The following is a 20,700-nucleotide window of genomic DNA, read 5'->3' on the forward strand; positions in this document are numbered from 1 at the left end:
AAACTACAAAGGCAAAAGATGGGGCAATGAAAATGATCGGAAAATAAGATAAAGGAAGGATAGGTAGGGAGCAAAAAATGTACAAATTGTAGGGCTTTCAGAGAGAAAGAGATGCAGCAGATACATTGTTCAGAGAAATAATAGAAGAAAACATTGCTGACCCAAAATTAATACAAACAAATATGAAACTGTATCCTACTGGACTTTTCAGATTTGGAGGCATTTCTACTAGTGACAGTATAAAAGGAACTGAACTGATGGAGGTACAGAGAGCCAATTCCTAAATTCTCCTCCCATGAAAGAGCAGACTACCTGGGTTGTAAATGGAAGTGATGCTAAGTATATCCTACTAAATATGCTCCACTTCTGAGGACAAGAGCAAGCAGGAGCAACAGGTAGAAAGCTGGCAAGATGGGAGGCTTTCATCCTGGAATAAAGGGTAGTCAGGACCAGAGAGACTACACGTTGGGGTATGATCATTAGAAAAGAGAAGAAAGAATTATCATTATTCGCAGGTGATACAATGATCTACCTAAAAATCTAAAGAAAATTACCTGAAACCCTATCTGAACTAATATTAAGTTACATGGTTGTTTACCAACTAAGCATACCAAAATTAGTGATTTTTCAATATTCTAGCAATACCTATTTAGAAACTGTAATGGAAAAAAGAAATCCCATAAGTATTTAGAGAGAAAAAACCCCAAAAAGTATAGGAATTATTTTAAGGAAACTTAATTTTACATCAGAATATAAAGAGACTTGAATAAGTAGAAAGATTAAACATGTTTCTGATTAGGAAGACTCAGTATTATACAGATTCTTTCCAAATCCATGATTTAATGCAATCCTAGTCAAAATCCTAACCAACTGTTTTTGATCCAGAGGTGGAGTGCATAGGGAAATTTAACAGATTTTTCTGAAATGGACCTAGAAGGATAAATTTAAGAGAACATTTTTTTTTTTTTTTTTGCGGTACGCAGGCCTGTCACTGTTGTGGCCTCTCCCATTGCGGAGCACAGGCTCCGGACGCGCAGGCTCAGCGGCCATGGCTCACGGGCCTAGCCGCTCCACGGCATGTGGGATCTTCCCGGACCGGGGCACGAACCCGTGTCCCCTGCATTGGCAGGCGGACTCTCAACCACTGCGCCACCAGGGAAGCCCGATTTTTTTCTTTCTTATAGAAAAAGAAATATCTTAAATTTTAGATTATGAAGAAATTTAATACATGAGCTACTGCTTCTGTAGTCTAAAAATCTTTCTATACCTTCTGTATCTTTGTATACCTATTAAGCAACTTGATGGTAGATGTTTTGCTATGTCCGACTTTTTTGTTTTTTAAATGTGATCCTAAATCTTTTTTTTTTTTTTTAATTTTTATTGGGGTATGGTTGCTTTTGACTTGTTCTGTTTGTTTGTTTGCCTAATTGGCATGTAGATTTTTCAGTTAAGTTTTCCAGTGATCTAAAACTGGTGTTTTTGTTGTCCCCTGAATGTTTAAGTGAGAATAATTCCTTTGCTTCAAAAACAACTATCTTGCCTATTTTGTTTATGCTTTCTGAATTTCTTAATTATCAATACTTTTCTATGAATTTTGTGTGGTATTGTGGAAAGGAAATAGTCTGCCATCACTCAGACCCTGTTGTTGAATCCCAGCTCTGCCACTGAATAGCTGTATAAATAGCTGTCAGAGCCTCAGTTTCCTCATCAATAAAACCATATTATAGATTTGTTGTGATATGCCTCTAGCATTATGCCTAGTGTGTGGTAGTAGGAAGCCAGTAAATATTACTTGTTCTGTTTTCTTTATTTATGTTTTTAATTTGGCTCCTATATTGACTAGAACCTTTGGTGATTTTGTTACAATGTAAGAAAGTTTTTGTACAGAACAGTGTACAAAAAAATGTCAGTTGGGCTTCCCTTGTGGCACAGTGGTTGAGAATCTGCCTGCTAATACAGGGGACACGGGTTCGAGCCCTGGTCTGGGAGGATCCCACATGCTGCGGAGCAACTAAGCCTGTGAGCTCAACTACTGAGCCTGCATGTCTGGAGCCTGTGCTCCGCAACAAGAGAGGCCGAGATAGTGAGAGGCCCACGCACCGCGATGAAGAGTGGCCCCCGCTTGCCCCAACTAGTGAAAGCCCTCGCACAGAAACGAAGACCCAACACAGCAAAAATAAAATAAATTAATTAATAAACTCCTACCCCCAACATCTTAAAAAAAAAAAAAAAAAGAATGTTAGTTAATGGACTTCCCTGGTGGCGCAGTGGTTAAGAATCCATCTGCCAATGCAGGGGACATGGGTTCGAGCCCTGGTCTGAGAAGATCCCACATGCTGCAGAGCAACTAAGCCTGTGCGCCGCAACTACTGAGCCTGTGCTCTAGAGCCCATGAGCCACAACTACTGAGCCCGCGTGCCACAACTACTGAAGCCTGCGCACCTAGAGCCCGTGCTCCGCAACAAGAGAAGCCACCGCAATAAGCCCGCACACCGCAGCGAAGAGTAGCCCCCGTGTGCAGCAACAAAGACCCAACGCAGCCAAAAATAAATAAATAAATAAATTAGTTAATTTAAAAAAATGAATGTTAGTTACTAAATTTGGTCTACGTGATGTTAGATCTTTACCTCAAGTCTTGCTTTTTTCATTCTTTTTAAAGATGTTTAACGTGCAGTTTCATAGTATATTCAAAACATGTACCTGTGCCACATACCCTGCAAGTTCTCTGTGCTAGAAGCTTTGTAAACATTGTCTCTAACCCCCACAACTGTATAGGGTAGATACACTTTTTTTCATTGAACAGAAAACTTAGGATCATATCTGGAAAGCTTTAAAAAATGTGTGTATAATAATGGGCCTATAGTTATGGATTAAAATCCATATGGTATACTGTAAACTGATCTTCTGCCATGTTATTGGAGAGTGAAGCTTCCATTTTTAGACTAGAGTCATTTCCACTGGACTTCAGAGTAGTGGTTGTTAAGAAGCTGTGAGGGAGTTGATCCTTTGCTGTTACTTGTGATATTAAATCATCCGTGAAGTCACGGTGAACTGTTAGAGGGCTCCCCCCTTTTCCCATAATATGTTATCAATTAATTCTTTTTTTTTTTTAGATTTTATTGAAGTATAGTTGATTTACAGTGTTATGTTTAATTTCTGCTGTACAGCAAAGTGACTCGATTATACATATATATATTCTTTTTCATATTTTTTTCCATAATGGTTTATTACAGGGTACTGAATATAGTTCCCTGTGATATACAGTAGGACCTTGTTGCTTATCCTATACGTAATAGTTTGCATCTGCTAATCCCAAACTCCTAATCCTTCCCTCCCCCACCCACCTCCTCCTTGGCAACCACAAATCTATCCTCTGTATTTTTGTTTTTTTTGGCTGCATTGGGTCTTTGTTGCTACGTGCGGGATCGCTCTAGTTGCGGAGAGCCGGGGCTACTCTTCGTTGCAGTGTGCAGGCTTCTCATTGCGGTGGCCTGGCTCGCTGCGGAGCACGGGCTCTAGGTAAGCAGGCTTCAGAAGTTGTAGCATGTGGGCTCAGTAGTTGTGGCTTGCGGGCCCCGAAGTGCAGGCTCAGTAGTTGTGGCGCATAGGCCTAGTTGCTCGGTGGCATGTGAGATCCTCCCAGACCAGGGCTCAAACCTGTGTCCCCTGCATTGGCAGGCTCAGCGGCCATGGATCACGGGCCTAGCCGCTCCGCGGCATGTGGGATCTTCCCAGACCAGTGCATGAACCCATGTCCCCTGCATTGGCAGGCGGACTCTCAACCACTGCGCCACCAGGGAAGCCCCTGTTCTCTGTATTTTGAGTCTGTTTTTGTTTCATAGATATGTTCATTTGTCATATTTTAGATACCACATGTAAGTGATATCATATGGTATTTGTTTTTCTCTTTCTGACTTACTTCACTTAATATGATAATCTCTAGTTGTATCCATGTTGCTGCAAATGGCATTATTCCATTCTTTTTATGGCTGAGTAATATTCCATTGTGTATGTATACCACATCTTCTTTGTCCATTTATCTGTTGATGGACACTTAGGTTGTTTCCACGTCTTCACTATTGTAAATAGTGCTGCTGTGAACGTAGGGGTGCATGTATCTTTTCAAATTAGAGTTTTCTCTGGATATATGCCCAGGAGTGGAATTGCTGGATCATATGGCAACTCTGTTTTAGTTTTTTTTTTTTGCGGTACGCGGGCCTCTCACTGTTGTGGCCTCTCCCATTGCAGAGCACAGGCTCCGGACGTGCAGGCTCAGCGGCCATGGCTCACAGGCCCAGCCGCTCTGCGGCACGTGGGATCTTCCCGCACCGGGGCACGAACCTGTGTCCCCTGCATTGGCAGGCGGACTCTCAACCACTGCGCCACCAGGGAAGCCCTGTTTCAGTTTTTTGAGGAACCTCCATACTTTTTCCATAGTGGCTGTACCAATTTACATTCCCACCAACAGTATAAGAGGGTTCCCTTTTCTCCACACCCTCTCTAGCATTTATTATTTGTAGACTTTTTAATAATTGCCATTCTGACAAGTGTGAGGTGGTACCTCATTGTTGTTTTGATTTACATTTCTCTAATAATTAGTGATGATGAGCATCTTTCCATGTGCCTAGTGGCCATCTGTATGTCTTCTTTGGAGAAATGCCTACTTAGGTCTTCTGCCCATTTTTCAATTGGGTTGTTTGCTTTTTTGTTATTGAATTGTAGGAGCTGTTTGTGTATTTTGGAAATTAGCTCTTGTCAGTCACATCATTTGCAAATATTTTCTCCTACTCCATAGGCTGTCTTTTCATTTTGCTTATGGTTTCCTTTGCTGTGCAAAAGCTTGTAAGTTTGATAGGTCCCATTTGTTTATTTTTGCTTTCATTTCTATTGCCTTGGGAGACTGACCTAAGAAAACATTGATACCATTTATGTCAGAGAATGTTTTGCCTATTTTCTCATCTAGGAGTTTTATGGTGTCTTGTTTTATATTTGTAAGTCTTTAAACCATTTTGAGTCTATTTTTGTTTAAGGTGTGAGGGTGTGTCCTAGCTTCATTGATTTACATGCGCCTGTTCAACTTTCCTAACACCACTTGCTGAAGAGACTGTCTTTTCCCCATTGTGTATTCTTACCTCTTTTGTTGAAGATTAATTGTCCATAGTGTGTCAGTTAATTCTTAAATCTTCATACTGTATCTTCCTTAATTTTAATTATTTTATCTTTGGCTTTTGTAATTACGTTGTTTTCCCCTTAAAACAGATTCTTTTTAATGATTCTGATTATATCAAAAGGAAAATCTAGTGTATTTTTTTAAAGTTGGTATAGTGTTTTAGTTTTTCAGTAGTCACATAAAAGAATTCAATAATAATCTATACTTAATTTTATTCTGTTAAATATTTAATTATGGTTTTAGTGTATTTTGTTGTTGCTGACATAATGTTCCACTAATGTTTAAAATTGCTCAGTTGTTACACATATTTATATATAAGTTATAAAAGGGAACTTGTTTCATAATTATCTGCCTCTTATTTACAAAGACTCTGAGTGTAACAGAAACACAGACAGATGTTTTGAGTACATTAGAGCCAAGTTTGAGTTTTTATCTTATTGGCATAGGAATTTACAATGATTCATTGGGTCGTTTCTTTATTTAACTGACTGGTTTCAGTTTAAATATACCCTTTTCCCAACAATGATTTACTTAATTTAGAACAGTAATCTGATGAGTGCAGGGACTAGTTTAACTTAGCATCCAAATATTTGATTCTATAGTTATTAAAAAAATCAATATAAGCTATTCACCATTGTGTTGGTAATCATTTGGGAATACTTTTTAGTATGAAAAGCTTTGGTTCTTACTTCTAAAATCCTGGTTACTTATTTTTAGTCTTTTCAAAATATAATTTGTCCAATGGTATTATTAATTTCTGTGGAAAACAGTGGGCCCTATCAGAAGTATTTGGATTTTCATTGCATATTCTGAAGGCTTACTTTAAATGATAGTTGAATACCATTATTGTGATAAATATTCTTGGATGTAGCTTGTTGTTAAATATGTTTACTCGAAGCAAATAGTCGTGGAATCCATTGGGATTATTTTGCCTTACTAAACTTAATTTCTGAGGATTTTCAAAATGTAGTATACATGGAATAGTTTTTCTTCCGTCTGCCTATAGCAAGAACTCATTTGTCACAGATAATTTTTTTAATACATCCCAAATGACAAGCTGCTTTCTAAACAGAATAATATCAAGAATACAGACCCTGATTGATTCTATGTTTTGGGGTAAATGAAATATCAGTTGCAGAACCATCTTACTATCTTAGGGAGTCGTCTTTCTACCATTGCTAGGCTATTGGATTGGGAGCCAAGAGTGATTTTTTTCCTCCTAGATTACCAGTCAGGAAGTTTCTATGATGAGGGAAATATTCCCTACATTCAGAGAATGCTGTCATCAGATGGAAAGTACAAATTGAAATAAGGAGTGTGGGAGTCTCAGAACAAAACTTTCTAGCCCTATGTTTCATTTATGCCAGGAGAAAATGTGGATTAATTTTCATTCTAATGAAGTGGGTATGACGTTGTTTTGAAATGGTTCTGGCATTTATGTTTTTATTGGATATAAAGGACTTTGTGTCCTTTCTTTTATTTCTCTTTAATTTAAAAATTCTGTGTTTACTCATCTGTTTGAAAGATTGTCAAGACCCAGAGTAAGACCCAGAGTATTGTGGTTTTTTATCACAAGAGAATAGTTGAAAGTGTTTGTTATTGATGTTTTAGAGAGTCCCTTTTTCAAAGTTAATAGGCCAGTAATGATGGAGTTCATTATATCATTCTCTAAAATCCAAAGATGAATCTGGGTGGGAGTGGGCCAGGGAAGCAGGAGAAGGATGTTAAGTGCTTAAGATAGATGGCTGAAATGGCTTAGCAAACGGGGAGATTTTATGTCCTGTAGTCTGTGGAGAATATTTTGAGATCCTATCTCTCTTAAAATTTAGAACATTTAATAGGCAAATTCAAACTATATAGTATTAGGTTTCTAAACTGTAGAAGTTAGATGCAGTCTATGGTTATAGTTTATTTTTGAAAAATTAGTTTGCTCCAGTTCTCTGTCCTATTTATATTATTATCTTATATTTGTAACTATTTTTTAACCTTAATCCATTCTTCGTAATGACTTTAACTTCAAGTAACTTAACAAAATTTATGTTGATTACATTCATATCAAAGAATCTTAGTCACTGAAAGGGAGAGCTGTAAAAAAAAAGCAATGAGTAGGATGCAGGTGGATTTTCAGATCCCAGTTTGAAAAATCATCTTTCAACTTATAAGCTGAGAAAAATTTCATCTGTTTATTGCTGAAGAGAACTAGATCCAAAGACTTCACAAACATCTTTTTAAAACCACTTCCAAAATGGGAAGGTAGGACTTCCTCTTGAGAACTTTAATTTGCCCAGAAAATGTAGAGTTTACAAGGAGTTGAACTGCTTCTGGCTCTTCTGTGGCCCTATCACTGCTCATTTATCCTCTCAATATAAAAGTGCTTGGCTGCTCAGCTCCACCTATTTGCTGTGGTCATGCTAAGGCAAGGGTTTTCAGAATGTATTCTAGCTGGGTTTTTTTTCCCCTCTTTTTTTTAAACATACTGTCTTCAGATTTTACTCTACATGGGACTTAGGAACTGAATTCAATTTGATGCATCACTGCTCTGCACCAAATTGCCTTATAAACACTAGTGGGACAGATATTTCAGGATTTTTCTACATGGATTATGGGTGCAATATTAGAAATTATTTTTAGCCAGTATGGAAAATACACTGTGGATCAATTTAATAATGCATTTACTCAGCAGACATTTATTGAGCTCATATTCCATAAACAGGTACTAGGAGTACAGAGATAAATAAGATGTGATTGCTGCCCTTGAGGAGCTCATTGTCTGCCTCGAAAGTCTTAAACTTTGACACAAAGAAATAAGAGACTCAACTAGCTAGTCTCCTGGATGTGAAAAATAATGAACTGCAGAGGCAAAGCACGAGTTGTTGGATGTTGCTCTTCTGTTTTATTTTGTCTAGAAAAACCTGGAAAATAGAATTCTAGTAAACAGCGGACTTGTTCCTCTCTAGAGGGTTTTGCAGTGATTATTAAATGTTTTCATAAACATTTCTCCAAGGCCTACTGTGTGCAAGTATCATGCTCAACACTAGGGATATAAAGTGTATGAGATAAAGTGTTTTATTCTAAACGAGGACAGTGGGAGGGAGAGGTATATATACAAATAATTATAATACGGTAGGGGTAGACAGATTATTACCAAATTTTGTACCAAGTGATTTCTCTTGGTTGTAGTGACACTAGGGAATAAGGAGAGACTAGGGTCAGGAGGTCAAAAGTCACTGCTGACTGAGGGAGATAGCCATTCTTGCCTAGGAGAATCTTTCAAAAGCTCTTCTTTACTTTTACATCATGTATCAGCAATTTCAATGATGCTTACCAAAAGAAAAATCAAAATATTTCATAAAACATGAGAATATTTTTGTTACAAAGAAGGATTTTGGCTATCATAATAAAACCTCATATATTGGCCTTGCTTTGTAGTTGACCCTTTAAAGATATTTTCTTTTGGGAGCAACTTCTTATTTTGCAAGTAAAAAAAGTGAATAAAGAAAGAATAAAGGACCATCTATAGTGATACTGCCAAAAATGGCAGTCAGTTTGCTCTGCTCTAAGTAGGTACATCTGTAAATTTGGTGTTAGCAGGCCCAGAACATTGGGACAAATAGCCTTGTGGAGTAGAACTGCTATTTGATGCAGTTCTCGATGATGGACCAAATTAGAAAATGGAGGTCTATGGGAGGTACACATCTGATATTTTTATTTCATTTCTCAGCTAGCTAAAGTGGTGGTATTAACCTTTCTTAGTCCTTAAAACATCTTAAGAAACCATGAAACACTTCAAAGAACCCTTAATCTCTATGCTTTAGATCTGTTTATTAGCTGAAGTGTACTTTTCCATTAGTATCATGAGCTGCTCCTAGAATTCTGTGTATCCAACAAAAGTTTTCTTACCTGGCAGTTACAGCCAGTTTTGATTCCCTTTACTTTCTTTTATTTAGGAACTTTCAAAATTCGTTATTAACTCTTTGTTTACTTCAGAGATAATAGTTTTAATTACTGAGTATAAACTTATTTTTCCTATTTTTTTAATCATCCTTTTGAAATTAAAGTGTTTTTAGAACACTCAAAGTCCTGAGTTTTATAGATGGTGGTACTAGGGTATGCTTTTTTGTTTGCTTGTTTTTAACTATGTTTGGGGCAAATTATTGCTCACTTTCCATGTGCTAGAATTTCACCTGTTATAGACCAAGAATAATTTCTCACCTTTTCTGTAAGAATAGTTTAAAAGGTAAGTCTAATTTATTTTGAGTGATAAAGTACGAATAGGTCATTAGATCAGAGTGGCTATTAAATTTCAAAGCATTATCATAGTGATTATGATTACTCTTGCAGCTGGAGACAGTCTTCTCTAGAACCTGTTAGGTTATTAGTCTTCTTGCTTCTAGTGAAAGGTTTGGCAAAGCTTTATTTTGAATTAAAGTTTATCATTTTGCCATTATTGGAGATTTTATAGAATATTGACTGCATTGTTAAGGAGGTATCAACTCTGACTGTCAGTAACTGCCTAGAGTATCGGTTAACGATTAGGAGGCTTTTAGGGGACATTTGGAAAGAAGTGGTACAATCTCTTAATGTCTGATATGATCGCAAGTTGGGGAAGGAGGGAGTGGGATTTGTGTTACCTATGCCATATGTTAGCCAAATCCATAAAGGTGCCTTAGAGTAGGTATTTAGCCCCACTTAAAAACTAATACGAGTCATTCTTACCATATCTCTTGTCAGAAAATCATCCTCTCTTTGTTGAAATACCTCCAGCGAGGAACTCACTGCCTGCCCGAGATCCCATTCTGTTGCCGGACAGCTCTGCAGTATCATATTTCTTCCAATCCAGTTATTGCTTTATGTATTGAATGTTCATGAAAACCTGATATACAGGGTTTCTGGCAAGGGTAAATTATGAGAGGTGTTTTTTTTGGTATCATTTATCAACTTTTTTATTTGCCCATTTAAAAAAATTTTTAATTTCAAATTGGTAAATATTCACAGTAAGTTGTCAAAATAGTACAGAGAGTTCTTGTGTGTTCTTTACCTAGTTTTCCCCAATGGTAACTTCTTACAAAACTATAGTACTGTAGCAAAACCAGGAAATTGATATCCATACAATTCATAAACCTTATTTAGATTTCACCTGGCTTACATGTATTTCTGTGTGTGGGGGGCGTGGGGGGTTCTGTACAATTTTGTCATGTGTAGATTTGTCTAACTACCACTATAGTCAAGATATAGAACTGTTCCATACACACAAAGAGCTCCCTCATACTACCCCTTTATAGTCACACCCAGTCCTCTCCCCCTATCCCAGGCAAACACTTACCTGCTGCCTCTCTCTGAAATTTTGTCATTTCAAGAATTTTATATAAATGGAACCATATCGTATATAGCCTTTGAGATTGGCTTTTTTCACCCAGCATAATTCCCTTGAGGTATATCCAAGTTGTCACAGTATCAATAGTTATCCCAATTTTGTTTAATCATTATTGATGTCTTCTTTAAGGCCACAATAAATATTTGTCTATATGAATGACATTTGAAATATTATAAAAGTGATTTAAACTTGTAGAGGTGTTAAATTCAAATTGAGTTGTTACACAGTATGCATGAAATTTCAGCTTTCACCATTTATTGCCGAACTGTCAAGGCTAATAAGGAGTGCAAGACTGAGTGTCAGGAGACACCATTCTTCTGACTGTTTCTAACCAGTCCTGGCATCACATGCTCAAATGTAACCCCTTTGTCTGTGGCCAAGGGCTCCCTACCTGAGTGAGTGATTATGTGAATGAAGTGAGATATAAAACTCAAAATATAAATTTTTCCATTCCATGGCAAACCAAATTAAGTATGTAAGGTACAAATGTTAACTGTGGTTCTGTTTGGTATAATGAGATTGACAATAAGAGGTGGTATGTGTTTTTAAAAAAATAACTTGTCTTTATTTTCCAACATCTCCATAATGAATGCATTTTATCTTTGTTTTTCTATTTATAAAAATAATGCATACTTATTAAAAATTGAAACATAACAATTATATACGTTAGAAAGTGAGAGTGTACTTAAATTTCTCACCCAAAGTTAACTACTATAAACTATTGTTTGTTTATTTGTTTTGGTATACATAGAGTAAGCTTTAGTTATTATTGTTAAAACAAAAATAAGAATTTCCTATGCACGTTGTTTTGCATCTTTCTTTTTTACTAAGGTATCTTGAACATTTTTCCATATCTGTACACATGACTTTAATAGCTATATAGTTACTTCACTGTGCACATGTACTGTTCTTTCATTTATTTAGTTACTCTTCATCGAATGCCTGCTGTGCTCAAGGCACCATGCTGGGGAAACTGTGATTAATAATACATGAAGCTTACATTTTAGAGGGAAGACAGACATTAATAATGATTAATTTCTTAATTGATTATTTGATTACAAATGTAATATGCACTAGGGAAAAGCAGTATAAAGAGCCATGCATGTGCCTGTCAGAGGGACTCAACCAGGTCTGGGAAACAAGGAGGATCTCCCAGAGAATATAACTTTTGAGCTAAAACCTAAGGATAACTATGTGTGAATTAGGGTATGGGTGATGAAGGAGTAATACATAGATGAGTAAATATTAATGTATTTATCATTTAACTAAAATGAAAAGCCATAAACCTATTGGATGTTTGAATACACATGCTCATAGAGGAAAACAAAATTGGTAAAATATATCTCAAAGTGTTAATACTGTGGTGGTATTACAGGTACCTTTTTTTTTTTTAACAGACTTTTTAAGAGCAGCATTAGCTTTATTGAAAAATTGAGAAGATGGTATAGAGAGTTCCCATATAGCCTCCCCTGCCAAAACGCACACACACACACACACACACACACACACACACACACACACACACACTTTCCCCTATTAACATCTTACAGTAGTGTGGACATTTGTTACAATTAATAAACCAATATTGATACATTACTATTAACCACCCAGTGTTTATTCAGGTTGCTTTAGTTTTTACTTAATATACTTCTTCTGTTCCAGGAACCCATCCAAGGTGCCACATTATGTTTAGTTTTCATGTCTCTTTAAACTCCTTTTGGTTGTGACAGTTTCTCAGACTTTATTTTTGATGTTCTTGACAGTTCTGAGGCGTACTAGTATTTTGTAGAATGTACCTCTATTGGGATTTGTCTGTTTTTTTCATGATCATACTGCAATGTGGGTTTTTGGGAGGAGATCATAGAGGTAAAGTGCCATTCTCATCATATCATATGATCATATCATATCAACATGATTCATCACCATTGATGGTATCCTTGATCAACTGGCTGAAGTAGTGTTTGTCAGGTTTCTCCATGGTAAAGTTTTTTTGCCCCTCTCCTTTCCATATACTGCTTTTTACAAGGAAGTCTCTATGCACAGCCTACACTTAAAGAGAGTTACGCTTCACTTCCTTGAGGGAAGAGTATCTACATAAATTACTTGGATTTCTTCTGCACAGAAGATTTATCTTTTCTCCTCCATTTATTTACATATTCAATCATGAGGATGGACTCATGGAGATGTATTTTATGATTTGGGTTTTAATCCAATACTACTTTATTTTATTGTTCAAATTGTTCAAGCTTTGGGCCATTAAATTGGCTTTCAATTGCCTCTTGTGCGCCCCTTGGACATACTCCCATTAACAAGGTTTTGTTTGTTTATTTTCTAAGCACTTCCTTATTTTATGACACTACAACATGTTCCAGGCTTATCTTGTGTATTTCCTGCCACAGACCAAGAATCAGCCATTTTTCCAAGGAGCCTTGCTTCCTTTTATTGGGGACTTGTATTAGAAACCAAGAGTTGGGTGCTATTGCATTTTTCTCTTACTATTTTTTTTCCTAACTCTGGTTCTCTCTCTCCCTGTCTTTTCCCCTTAAAACCTCTGGTAAAAGAAATATGAATTCTACCATGGCAAATTTAGGTTGCCTCATTAAATATGTTTCCAACTACCTTCTCTCTCCCTCCCTCCCTTCTCCTTTAGACATCTTTCAGGGTTGGCCGTGTGACATAGTGCTGGACAGGGAGATGTAAGTATAAATATCCTGGGAAGGGCTTTCTTTGTAAAATTGAAATTCCAAACCTGAAGGGAGATATCTTTGGGCCCTTCAGCCTTCTTCCCATCAGGAAAATGGAACTGATACCTGGGTGTTGAGCATGAATATGAAAGCAAATGCTAGGGAATGCACAATAGGGCAACAGAACGAACCTTGCTCTGTGATGTCATTGCTGATTTAGGGTTGAACCATCCCTGGTCTGCCAGCTCCAGATTGCTTGTTGCCTGAAATAAAATAAACTCCTGTGTGTTTAAACTGTTGTTACTTGGTTTGCCTGTAATTGCTACAACTTAAGCACACAGTCTTAGCTGATTCACATATCAACTTGGTTGACAAAATTATTATTCATTTAAGACATATTTGTTGAGGACCTACCACGTGTAAGCCTCCATAATATGGGGTGAAAATAGAGGAACTCTGTTGATATTATCCCTGTTCCCACTGAATCCAAGTTTAATAATGGTATGTAGAATAGGATAATTATATGAGCAACTGTGATTAAAACCAGAATATAGTAATATTTGTTATTTACTTGGTCACAGTTACTCATTGTCCCTTCAATTTATCTTACTCTGTTCTTTGTATATGCAAATATTTTCACAGTTTACCTAGTTCCAGGACAGAAACATAAGAATAGTCCTAGTCTCTTCCTTTTCTCTCACTCTCCATATCCATTTGGTTACCACAGCCCGTTTTCTTTCCTTTTAAATATTTTTTGTTCCATCTTTTAAAATTCCTTTGCTCCTCTACTAGTATCGAACCTCATAAATTTCTCTCATACAGATCATTATGACCCTTCATACCTAGTTTCCCTGCCCCCAGTTCATTTTGTAATAGAGGCGGACGTGGCCCGGTGGGGCTCCTCCAGTTGGACGAGTGGAGGCCACCGTGGGGGCGCCACCAGGAGTAGAGGGAGGCCAGGAGGCACTGGCATTTGCCCTCTCGAGGTCAGGGAGGAGAGGAAATGGCCCTGGAGGTGATAATGCAGCTGCCTGCATGTCTGGCCTGCCACTTCCTACCAAGCTATCCCCAAGGCCAGGCTGCATGCCTACTTGGACAGGCGGGCCAGTTGGGGCTGCCCTGCTAGGATCCAGGATTTGACACATACCAGTCCCCATGGCCCCTTCACTCCAGTATAGGGGACGTTTGGTGCCCCGGCCTGGGGCCCAAGATACCAGCCTCTGCCTGCCCACCCACATGCCAGGCATATGCTACTAGATGGTGCAAACCTCTCCCTTGGCTGCAATCCAGGTCCCTGCTGTGCCCTCCCAGGATGTAACGGGGCGGAGCAGGTGCCCAGCCCTTAGTACATGAGCATTAGTGTGAGATCCTTAGCGGGGCGGCTAGAGGTCCTGCTCTAATATTCAGGCTCTGGGTGGCCCTGCCAGCAGAAAGTGCAGTGAGAGGCGGATCTTGGCCTTCTCCTCGGGGCCGGCGGGTGAGCTGGGTGACCCGGGGACAGGCTGATGGCTGTGTCCTGCAGAGCTCCAGAGCCCTCGCCACGGCTGGCCACTGGCCAGGCCCAGGCCTTGAAGCAGCAGCGAACCTCTCCCCAACCCCGACCTTTGCAACCTAATGGCAGCAGCAGTCTGCATGGGTCTCAGTCCATGGAGGTCTCAGCAACTGAAGTATATGAACACTGCCATTAAGGTAACAGCTTCAACCAGCTTCAGTCTCTCCGTTCAAGTTTCAAAAATTGGTACAGCTTAGGACTTCCCTGGTGGTGAAGTGGTTAAGAATCCACCTGCCAATGCAGGGGACACGGGTTTGAGCCCTGGTCTGGGAAGATTCCACATGCCTCAGAGCAACTAAGCCCGTGCGCCACAACTACTGAGCCTGCACTCTAGAGCCTGCGAGCCACAGCTACTGAGCCTGTGTGCCACAACTACTGAAGCCCGCATGCCTAGAGCCCGTGCTCCACGACAGAGAAGCCACTGCAATGAGAAGCCCGTGCATCGCAACAAAGAGTAGCCCCCGCTAGCTGCAACTAGAGAAAGCCCGCACACAGCAACGAACACCCAATGCAGCCAAAAAATAAATAAATTAATTAATTAAAAAAAAATTGGTACAGCTCAGATCAGTTGTCTACTTCTAGGAGGTGGCCAGAGATCAGGTTTAAGTTGCAAGGACATTGCACATCATTACTTCAGGTCCGCCTCTGTGGTTGGGGCTATTCTCAAAGAAGGGCAATTGTTGTGAGTTGGGAATTAACCTGATTGGTATTCACTACCTTGCCCTTTCTTGTCAGAACAGAGAATAACATTTGTTTTGGTGGAGGTTAACAGGAACATTGTGACCTGACCTCAAGAACAAAGAATCTGACACCAAGAAGTTTGCAACAACTAACCATACCCCTCCCTCACCTTTCCTATAAGAGGGCTTTGCTGAAAGCTTTCGGGGAGTTTGGGTTTTTTTTCTCTGCAATAAACCTTTCTCTGCTCAAAAACTCTGATGTTTTGGTATTGTTTGGCCTCACTGTGCGTTGGACACACGGACTTGTGCTTGGTAACGATTTCTCCCCACACCACTGGCAAAGGAGTCTTTCCAAAAGGCATATAAAATCTTGTTTCTGTCTTCAGTAAAATCATGTTTAGCTTTGTATAGTCTCTAGTATAAAATTCAAATTTTTTTCTCTTGAAAGCCCTTTGGATCTGACTTTTCCTGGCTGTCCAATTCATCTTATGGCAGTGTCCCCACACACACACCATCCCACAGGACATACCACCCCCCAGCTTCATCCCAAACATGTAACGAGTTCTGTCTTTAGTTTTCTTTGTTCTTATTTATCTCAGAACATTCCTTCAGCCAGGAATCCTTATTACCCTCCATGCCTTTAGTTTTTTAAGACTCAGAGCTGGTGTTTCAGAAGACCTTCCCTAATTCTCTCCCATCCTTCTCAAAGACCCCTGTACTCAACCTCTGTTATCCCATAACTGGCTGTTATATTTGAAATACCTCTTGAATTCATCTACTTTCCATCTCCATTACCACCACTTTGTTTGTTCTAGACCACCATCATGATAACCTATTTAAATGGTCCCTCTGCTCAGCTTTGGTAATTTGTAAAAGTACGTTCTTTACCCAGTATCCAGTGATTTTTTTTTTTTTTTTTTTTTTTTTTTTTGTGGGGGGGCCGCCCCTTTCTGTGTCCCCCCCCCCCCCGCTGCGGAGCACAGGCTCTGGACGCGCAGGCTCAGCGGCCATGGCTCACGGGTCCAGCCGCTCCGCGGCATGTGGGATCTTCCCGGTCCGGGGCACGAATCCGTGTCCCCTGCATCGGCAGGCAGACTCCCAACCACTGCGCCACCAGGGAAGCCCTCCAGTGATCTTTTTAAACTCCAGATCTGATCATTATGGCCCTGTGTTTAAAAGTCCCTCCCTGATTTCCTAATGATCTTAGGCTACAAACTAAATCCTAACGTCGCCTGTAATGTACTGTACAAATTGGTTCCTGCAAGCCTACTTCTCTAGCCTCACTTGTTTTCATTCTTTAGACATACTATGCTCCCTCTCATCTTAGGGCCTTTGCACATGTCATTCTCTTATCTGAAACAGTTATCACTTAGATCTCATCCTTCCAATCTCAATACTTCGTCAGGATATCTCCACCCAACTCTAGGTCAGAGTCCTTTGTTATGTGTTTCATTTACTCTGCCTTTTGCATCAACTTGTAGAATTGAGCAAGGTGGAGAGCATATAGCTGCATTTAATTTTCAACAATGATTATAGCTCCTTTCTTTAAAAGTAGCTTTTCTGCATCTACCCTTCTAGAAACCTTCATTCCTTCTGTACAAACTACTCATTTCACTCATCCCATTAGATTCGTGTCCTGTCTAGACTTCATGATCAATTCCTTAAATATGGCTCTTGTCAGAACTCTAGATTCTTTTGCTTAACACCTTTTTTACAGACCAACCCATTTTTCTCTCCAATTTTTTAGTTTTGGTTTACTTTGTTTTTCATGTTTTGGTAAGAAACTCATAGAGAAAGTTAGCAATTGTTTGCTTTGTTCAGAAAAGTTCTGAGTAATATAAGCTCTGCTTAAATGGGTACTATGAAGAAGGTAGGAACATTAAAAGGAATGATTCAGGGCCAGCATTCTATTTCTCACTGACCTTCAGGCCCAAACTTTACTTTGTGTGATTTCGTGAACTGCTGTCAGACATTCAGATTTAATCATAATTTAAACACATATAGCAAAATCATAGACTCAAGAGTTGAAAGAGGTTTTAGGGATCATTGCATTTTATTTTATTTTAAAAAAATATTTATTTATTTATTTGGTTGCTCTGGGTCTAAGTTGCGGCAGGCCAGCTCCTTAGTTGCGGGATGTGGGCTCCTTAGTTGTGGCATGTGTGTGAGATCTAGTTCCCTGACCAGGGATCAAACCCAGGCTCCCTGCATTGGGAGTGCGGAGTCGTATTCACTGTGCCACCAGGGAAGTCCCTATCATTTAGTTTTAGACCAACCACCTCTCTATACAATGTCATTTGGTTTCTGAGTGTTCTCTATCACCCATATATAAGAGATTGTCTTTTTTTCAATGAACTGAAACTTGCCTCAGTTTTCATCTACCAGCTTTAATTCTTAGCAATGTTTGTGTTATGACAACTCATGTATTTGAAGACACCCATCATGTCTTCCATAAGTTGTTTTTCTCCAGGAAGAATAGCCCCAGTTCCTCATATATCATGGCTTAACGTTCTTTTATCATCTTATTTGAATTTATAAAATTTTTATTTTTGAATGTTTTAGATTATTTACTACTCTGTCTCCTTTCCATTGGTGTAAATAATAAAGGTGATTGCAAATAAAACAAGTTGATAGGTATTTATGGCAAATGCAAAATATACAAAGGCAAATTAGTTGAGAGAACCTATGATATACAATTAGGTGTTTAGCTTACAGATCAGAAAAAGCTCTCTACCCAAACTTTTTTTGGTGGGTTAAATAGGGGGTAGAGGCAGAGAACATTTGAGTGATGGAAACTGGTATAGGTGATGATTTATCTGATGTATGATCACTTCTTTTACTTTATTACACCATTACATTTGCATAGCACCATCATTATCACTCTGTGATCAGTTGCTTAATTTCATAAATACAGTATATCCAACATTTTGCCATGCAGGACATATAGACTGTTTTTTTTCTAGAACTGTAAAGGTGGGGTTTTTGTTTGTTTGTTTCCGTTGCTGAAAAACTCACTTTCTATCATGAATTATAAGTTGTGGCAGCCTTAACATGTCATTCCTCCTGTCTGTGCAAAAGTACAGATTTATCAGCTGCTGCCTGAATTAGGAGAGTCGAAAGTACTGGTGGCAGCTGAACATCCTGTGAACTGTTCAGCCCTGAGGATAATTCGTCAGGGATTTCTAAGGTTTCTCTTTTAACTTTTCCTTTATTTTACTCTGGGATAAAAACCCCACAGATGAGAGAAGACACATTCATCTTTGGTAATGACACAAACTTGTGCCTTTCTGATTTTTTGCCACTCAAGTGCTAAGTTATTTATATCAAATGAAAATTATAAAATGAATTTATAACTAATTATTTTATTTCCAACAAAAATTGGGAAAGGAACATTCTTCTTCTTTTATGTGATGTTTGTGGTTTTACTTGTATCCCTAAACTCAAACATTTCAAATGTAATTGATACCTTTCTAAAGTGTAGCTTTTTCTGGATGATTTTTTTTGTTTTGATTTTGGTTTTTAAACAGTAAAACTTTTGCATCATATCATCTTGTTGACCAGGCTTTGAGCAGAAGTTTCAGTATTAATAACATCTCCTCCAGTAATTTAGCTTTTTTTTCCCTTCTCCCTCATTCTAATATTTGTTGAAAAGTGTATGATCAGAAAAGGTCCTTGTGTACCGTAAACAAGCATTTAATTAAGGGGTAATGCCTATGGTACCAGGGTATGTGAAGTGAAACAGAGATGCTTAATCAGCCACAAAAGCTATTTACTGCTTCATAAACCTCAGTGCTCAGTGTCATAAATATTATTACTTTTCTAGGACTTCAGAAAAGCAGTGAAATATCAAAACTGATTTTTTTTCTCTACCGTTAAAGTAGGGAAGGTTTTCCTCTTAATAGAACTTTGTAATGAAGCTAATATTTGAGAAAAGCATACATACTTGAAAGTTTTAAGAAGGGACTTAAATACAAATGAGGGATATGTTGAAAATGAAGCAGGAAGAAAAAGGTTTAATCTCTATTTAAGGTCTGAAATTATACTGAGGAACAAGTCACATAATATTGCCATGTATTTGTTGAACACCTGCTGTGGGACCTGGGCTAATAGATGGTTTCCTTATGTTATCTTTAATGTTTATAGCAATTCTGTAAACTAAGTTGGTTCCAGTTTTAGAATGAAGACACAGAGGCTCATAGCCATTGTTACACAGGTGTGTCTCATTATACCTGTACTCTCCATTACTTCAAACTGTTTTTCAGATGAAAGCTTATGTTAAAATAGTCATTTTTTCATATTAATTCTGCTGAATACCCAATAGTATACCTGAAAAGTTGATTTGTGCTGTGTTAATTCATAAATTTTTAACCTTTTATTTGTTCCATGTTCAACATTATTAAGCAGCTAGTATTTTCCTAACACTTGATAAGTATTATGAGGGCTGTACCAAGTAAGAAGACCCAGTTTCCCCCCCTCAGAGTTTAGAAACGGATAAATATTTCAGCCTTATAGACACACAATTTCAAAGTGGAATCAAAGAGAGCAAGGTTCTTTTTTTCAGTATTTTGTGACTGTTAGCTAGACCCCTCCAAATTATCCCCCTGCTGCTGAGATGGGAAAGTACACACAAAAGCTAAAATAGGCAGCGCAATGGACATCTGTATGATCAGCTCACAAGGATGAGTGAGGAAGGAGCTCATAGTCTGGTTAAAATGCTTTGATAGAGGGGAAATCGTGTGCAATGAGAACCTAGAGAGGTGGTTAGCATAAGACCTCCTCAAGCGGGAGAGGTTTTACAGAAAAATTGTCATTTGAACCAAGACAAAGGAAACCTGGTTAGTACAGAATCTAAGGGAAGGGTTTTGTTAGGATTCTCACGTTTTATTAACCCAAATGTTTATATCTATCAATTGCTTATATTACTCTTTCTTTGTGATCTACTATGATTCTGTAGATCTTTTATTCCAATGATGTTTTCAAAAGGGCCGTACATTCTTTGTGAAAATGTCAGCAGTAGAAGTTAAAAGCTTTGGATTGTTGATGTTTAAGAAAATTTGCCAGTCATCGTTTCCAGTTCCCTCATATTGCACACAAAGAAGCCAAGGCCCAAATAAGCTGTGAGGTGCTTAATGTCAGATACTGTAAGCATCAGACCTGGGACTTGGCTGGGCTTATAGTCATGGTTTCTGTCCTGAAGCTCTTGTTGAAAAATGCATGAAGGTTAGTAGTGGTTTAATACT

The 20,700-nt window shown here is 38.4% G+C and overlaps 1 protein-coding gene across 13 annotated transcripts in view; it reads left to right on the forward strand.

Annotated features, from left to right (window-relative positions):
• PEAK1 (pseudopodium enriched atypical kinase 1) overlaps positions 1-20,700 on the forward strand; it is a 295,050-nt gene that overhangs the window by 82,893 nt on the left and 191,457 nt on the right. The window lies entirely within an intron of this gene.

The sequence above is a fragment of the Aethalodelphis obliquidens genome, unplaced genomic scaffold (assembly GCF_003676395.1).
Source record: "Aethalodelphis obliquidens isolate GAN/ISIS:26980383/991018 unplaced genomic scaffold, ASM367639v1 scaffold26, whole genome shotgun sequence".
Taxonomy (NCBI): Eukaryota; Metazoa; Chordata; class Mammalia; order Artiodactyla; family Delphinidae; genus Aethalodelphis; species Aethalodelphis obliquidens.